This window comes from Pinus tabuliformis, chromosome 7, assembly GCF_031772625.1.
Source record: "Pinus tabuliformis cultivar Carrire ecotype Pingquan chromosome 7, CPIR1, whole genome shotgun sequence".
In the NCBI taxonomy this organism is placed as follows: Eukaryota; Viridiplantae; Streptophyta; class Pinopsida; order Pinales; family Pinaceae; genus Pinus; species Pinus tabuliformis.
In genome coordinates, this window is record NC_142293.1 from 1,596,771,891 (window position 1) to 1,596,778,449 (window position 6,559).

The 6,559-nt window shown below is 32.4% G+C and overlaps 1 long non-coding RNA gene across 1 annotated transcript; it reads right to left on the minus strand.

The window, feature by feature from the left end:
- Positions 1-5,223: 5,223 nt before the first annotated feature.
- On the minus strand, positions 5,224-6,324 carry LOC149254227 (uncharacterized). The gene is made up of 2 exons (XR_016266277.1): positions 5,872-6,324; positions 5,224-5,755 (listed from the first exon to the last, which is right to left on the minus strand). It is a non-coding gene; the product is annotated as an uncharacterized LOC149254227 (long non-coding RNA).
- Positions 6,325-6,559: the final 235 nt, after the last annotated feature.

The window sequence follows — 6,559 nt, forward strand, 5'->3', positions numbered from 1 at the left end:
GGAAAACCCTACAAGGTTTCTGTTATGCTTATTTATTGTGTGCTAGGATTGGTGGAAAACAATGTGTATGAGTTTTAATCTATATTGTGTTTTCAAAAAATTTGTGGAATCCTTATGTTGTTTTTGAACAGTCTTGTTGAGATCATGACTTTGTAATGTATTGTAACAATTTAGTTGTTAAATGATACATTGGGCATGCTTTAGAGTGTGGGTTTTTTAAACCAAAAAGTGTGTTCCCAAGAAAATGTTATGTAATGGTTTGCTATTCATTGATTAGTGTAAGAAATATATTAAGAAATTTTACTTCCTTTCTTAGACGATTAAGGATGAATTAAATTTAGAATATAATTGGCGGCCAACAAAAATTGAGGACATCACTATCCAAATATGAAATATAAAGAGGATGTATATATCACATCCAAATAACTGCTAATAGTTTATGTCATTGTTATAACCATTATAGTTTAGAAACCCCATTGGATATATATATATATATATATATATTCAAGATTAATTATATTGGATAGTGTCATTATTGATTATTGAGACAAATAGTTCCAAGACAGGTGAAAGGAAGATTGAGAAATATTTTGTATTCATAGGAAATTCAAATTAAAAGTCATAGCTTAAATATATTTGTTATCATTTTCGTTAAATATAGACAAAATAGAGGTGGTTAGAGTGAAAATAAAAGAGATGCCAAGGGGTATAACTATAAAAAATGAAAAAGAGGATACTCTTATTATATATGATTATATTAAAAATTAGTTTAATAATTTTATTAAAAGAAGAAAATTTCAAGTCCCCATTGTTAAAATACCTTTTCTGTTGAGAGGGTACACGTTCAATTCTCTGGCTACTCTTATATAATTATCTTAAATTCCACTTTATATTAAAGAATCTAAAACAATTTTTATGCACCAAAGAATTTGCAAATTGTATTAGAATAAACATTGTAAATTCCACTTTATATTAAAGAATCTAAAACAATTTTTATGCACCAAAGAATTTGCAAATTGTATTAGAATAAACATTTTAAATGCAATAGCACCATGATCCATTCCCTAAAAAAATATGAACTTTGGCATCTCCTCTATTCTAACTCTAACCGTCTTCATTTTCATTTTGCCCACCTTTAAATATCAAATATCATGGACCCCTTGTTAGCTAACATGAACTTTCTTGCATAAATTTTAATTACAATATCTTCGTTGCATAGATGCAAACAAAATGCACATGCACACACATACTTATCATTCATTTTCATTTTTCCCACCTTTAAATATCAAATATCATGCACCCCTGGTTAATTAACATGAACTTTCTTGCATAAACTTTAACTACAATATCTCCGTTGCATAGATGCAAACAAAATGCACATGCACACACATACTTATCATGGCCAATGCATCCTCTTCTCAAAATCTGAATTAACAGTGAATTTCAGTGAAATCCTCAAACATTATTAATTTTAATTGGGTAAATCACACGAGACCAATTGACTTCACAAATATTATTAATTTTAATTAGGTAAATCACACGAGACCAATCAACTTCACAAATATTTTTATCACGGTGACCCAGAAATATAAGAATGTGCTCTATGATTTGAAGTCTTAGCTTGTAGCACAATTTGATTTAAATGACTTGGGGGATACAAAATATATTTTAAGAATTGAGATCAAGAGACAGAGAAAATAGAATGCTTTGGTTGAGCCAAAATAAGTATTTAAACTATGTGCCGCAACAATTTCACATGTCACATTGCAGACTATTAAATGTTTTTATTTCTGTAGGATTCAACAATTTCACATGTCACATTGTAGACTATTAAATGTTTTTATTTCTGTAGGATTCAACAATTTCACATGTCACATTGTAGACTATTAAATGTTTTTATTTATGTAGGATGCAACAATTTCACATGTCACATTGCAGACTATTAAATGTTTTTATTTCTATAGGAACTGAACTTTCAGTTCAACATTGTTCTTCAACAACTATAAATATGGAGGATATAGATTCTATATCTTGTGCTAGAGCAATTGGTAGTTTGACATACATTGCGGTTTGTACTAGACTAGACATTGTCCAAGTAGTGCAAGATTTCAGTACAATCATGGCTATTCTTGAACAATCACATTAGGTCACAATGAAGAGGACCTTCAAGTATTTGCAAGTACTTTTAGATATTCCATTTTCTATCATAGTGATGTTTCAAGGAATCCACACTTAACATAAATACATGGTTATGTGGATTCTTATTGGGTAGGGAAAGTAAGTAGAAAAAGAGATTTATAAGCATTTGTGCATTTCCATTTTTTGGCACAACAATAAGTTGGATGAAAAAGCAACAAGTAGTGGTTTCTTTGTTCACTATATGGGTAGAAGTATATGTTAATGAAATTGTGTTCAAACATAAGGCTGACTCAAAGAACTTTTATAGTTCAATATGATAATAACAATGCCATTTTTTTAGCAAAGAACTTGACCTTTCATTCAAAGATAAAGCATGTGTATAAATAGGAAATGTGACACTTTTCATAATGTTGTGGATGCATTGATGAAACTAGTGAGCACATAAAATTTCAAGGTATTGTGAGTCTATGGGCCTTATAGTACTTAGAATTTAGCCCACAGTTTCCCTTATAGTCTTGCGAGGTATAAGTTGCAAAACATTGTGACCATAGTTTCCCTTGTAGAGGTATAAGTTGCAAAACATTGTGACCACAGTTTCCCTTATAGTCTTGCAAGGTATAAGTTGCAAAACATTGTGATAGGTGTGCCATACGCCTTGCACCCTTTAGTGGAGTAGGCATTGATCACTATAGGCGAATAAATCCTCAAATACCAAGAAGAAATATTGAGTAGTGGTAGCGAATAAATGCATGTCAATAGTAGTCAACGAATCCTAAGCAATAGGAAATGACCAATTAATCTAGTGATTTGTTGCATGTGGATTGGAAAACCCTACAAGGTTTTTTGTTATGTTTATTTATTGAGTGCTAGGATTGGTGGAAAACTATGTGCCTAAGTTTAAATTACTATTATGTTTTGAAAATTTCTATGGAATCTTTATGTTGCTTTTGAACACTCTTGTTGAGATCACAACATCTTTGTAATATATTATAACAATTTAGTTGTTAAATGATACATAGAGCATGCTTTAGAGTGTGGGGTTTTTAACCAAAAGGTGTTTTTCCAAGAAATTTGTATGTAATGGTTTGTTATTTCTTTGATTTATTTTTGCTTATAGTAAACTTGTTTACTATTATGTTTGCAAAATTTCTATGGAATCTTTATGTTGCTTTTGAACACTCTTTGTTGAGATCACAACATCTTTGTAATATATTGTTATTTCTTTGATTTATTTTTTCTTATAGTAAATTTGTTTAAAGTTTTTATAAATATTTTCTCATTGGTTAGTGTAGAGAATATATTAAGAAGTTCTACTTCTCCTTTCATAAATGATTATCATAACTTCTACTTACTTCTTTTCATAAATGATTAATGACTAAATTAAATTTAAAATATGATTGGTGGTAACAAAATTTGAAGACATCAATATACAAATACAAAGTATCGAAATACCTATTAGTGTCATTGCTTAATGACCAATGAGACAACAAATAGTTGCATGATACATGAAAAGAAGATTGTAAAATATTTTTATTACATAGAAAATTCAAATTAAAATTTCAATAAAATAATAAAAATCCATGAAATTTCAAAGAATTTAAAGTGCTGAAGTGATAAAATGAATAAGTATAACCATTTTAAAACTAAATTAAAAATTTCAATAAAATAATATATAATTTCAATAAAATAACAAAAATCCATGAAAACTTAAAGAATTTTAAGTGTTGAAGTGATAAAATGAATAAGTATAACAATTTTAAAACTAAATTAAAAACTTCAATAACATAACATAATTATAGATATGAACTTTGACATTCTCCATCTTCATTTTCATTATGCCCGCCTCTAACAAAATGATACCAAATATCGTGCATGCCTCAATTTTATTGCACAAGTTTTAACACAATGGTATCTCCGCCGCAGCAGATGCAAACAAAATGCCAACGCATCGCCGGCTCGGGCTCTGAATTAACAGTTAACTTCACTCAACTCAAACTTTATTAGTTTTAATTGGGTAAATCACACACATCTTTCCCATTTCTCGCACGGTGACTCCCAGAAATGTAAAACGCGAAATCTAAAAAGCCCTCATTATGTTGGAGATATTTAGTACATCAAAATTAACACGGCTATGGATGGATTATCCCTAATCTTTTATCATTAAGCAACCCTGTAAATAAAAGGCTATGGATTATCCCTAATCTATTATCATTAGGCACTGTCATCTTTGGACTAGCTTGTTGTAGCAGAGTATTGCAAAACTGGAACACTGACACAAAAACTTTCCCAAAAGATAATATTAAATTATCTGCCCTCGAAAAGCATAGGTTGGAAGGAGACACACTGTTGAAACAATCCTATTAGGCTTATCAAAATAAGCAAAGATGGGTAATGAGCTAATGAAGGAAAATTCTACTAATCACTAGGGTATGAGAGAAAAATTAATACAAATGAAGGTTTCCTAAAGTTAAGGAAGATGAGAAGCTATCCTAGAGTTGGAGAAGATGCAAGTTTGTAATATACCTAATGTGCAGAATGAATTGTGTAATCTAATGCAATGCACACCATGAATAAAATCATAAAGTAGAAGCACAACACCTTCCAGAATTCCTTGAAAGTATAAATTACCATCAAAATCAGCCCATAACTTCAAAATACCATATCCATAAACTACAACCTCTGATATTTCACATCAAGGTCGTGTCAGTGGTCACCAAAATAAAATCATTATCTCAATCATCGACCCAAGATATTTTTCTTCCTGAAGCCAAAAAAACATTTAATACTAAACAGAAAATATCCTTCACAGATAATAATTATCTTAATAAAAGAAGCCAAAAAGCAGAACAAGCTGAAAGCTTATTTTTCTTATCAACAGCTAGAAAGATAAGTTAACATGAAAAACGAGGCAACATCCTCTGCAAAAAGTTGTTCGAAACCCTCCTGCACTTATCTATAGTTTCATTTCATAAATCTAAATCTAAATACAACATATGTTTTAAATATTCCATCTCATCCTAAATAGGTAAATCTAATACCATACAACTATTTCAAATATCCCATCTCCTCTTAAACACACTGTGATTCTTCAAAAGAGTGTATAATATATCTTAACAAATATATAAAGATTCTGCATCCAAAACGATACCCAGATATGCATGGATAATAAAAGAAATGCTTAAAATAGATCCAGTAGTTAAAAACCAAAGCATCGTCAACAACATGGATCACATGAAAGCTTGCCCTCTTCAGGGCACACGGAGATTGACTCATGAATTTTTCTCATTCGCCCTCTTCTTTTAAAGTGATTTTGTTGGATTGTTTTGGAAGAACCAGTACAAGCAAAATAATTAACAGGATGCTACCATTCACTGTCTTTTTCAAGCAAATTTTTTTGGGATCCTTGTGGAGAGGGTGATTTAGAGAATGGTCCGGTGACTCAGACTGCTGTCCACATAATTGTAAAATGATAGACTGTGGTGATTGAAAAATTAAATGTGCAGGTGCAACCTTCACAACCCACAGGTAACAACATGGATGTGTAATAAACCTGGTATTATAATTGAGCCTTGAGCTTAGCCAAGGCCGAGGCAAAATCAAAAGACCTAATCTGTCTCTGGGTACATTCACACAAATTTATAGATTAAACTCAACTCTTCAAGGCGATTACAATAACAATGATACAAGCAATTATATTTTTATCTGAAAAATGGTGATGAAAGAAGAAAATACCCCAAGAATCGGATCCTCTGGAGCCTGTTCCAAATGTTGGAATGCAGAGACTGCAGAACCCGCAGTTAGCTGAAAACTAAGATCCCCATCTCTATCTGACTGCCCCTCCATTGAAGTCGCACCTAATTGCCTCACTAGCGATTCAATTCTCCGACCCGCAACACTTAAGCTCTCCTCACTCTGCCCCTTCCGAGACGAACAAGCCGATAAGCCCTTCTCCATTATTCTGTTTTAAAGGGATCGCGAGTAAAATGGTTGTTTTATAGGGAAGACCCAAAGAGGAAAATAATAAAATATTTTGTTTGGAGGAGACGTAGTTGCACAGGAATGGATGGTGGTAACGGCGCCGATTCCGTGCTCCCCTTTCTCTAATCACTACATGGTCTGCAGTTCGTTCACAGTCCCAGCATCTCCTTCCCATGTGATTCGATACTGGAACCGGACAAGCGGTTCGAAGCTTCGATACTGGAACCGGACAAGCGGTTCGAAGCTGGGTGCAGTAGGTGCGAACGTCTCACTCCCGTCTGTGGGAGAATTACGACCGGTGGTCAAGTAATGGAATAACCAGCGCGCCCAATTTCAAAATTTAAAATTCAAATCCTTGATGCATGTATGGTATGGGATGAATGGTATGGGATGAAGGGGTCACACGGACGACTGACAACATCACATGTATGGTATGGGATGA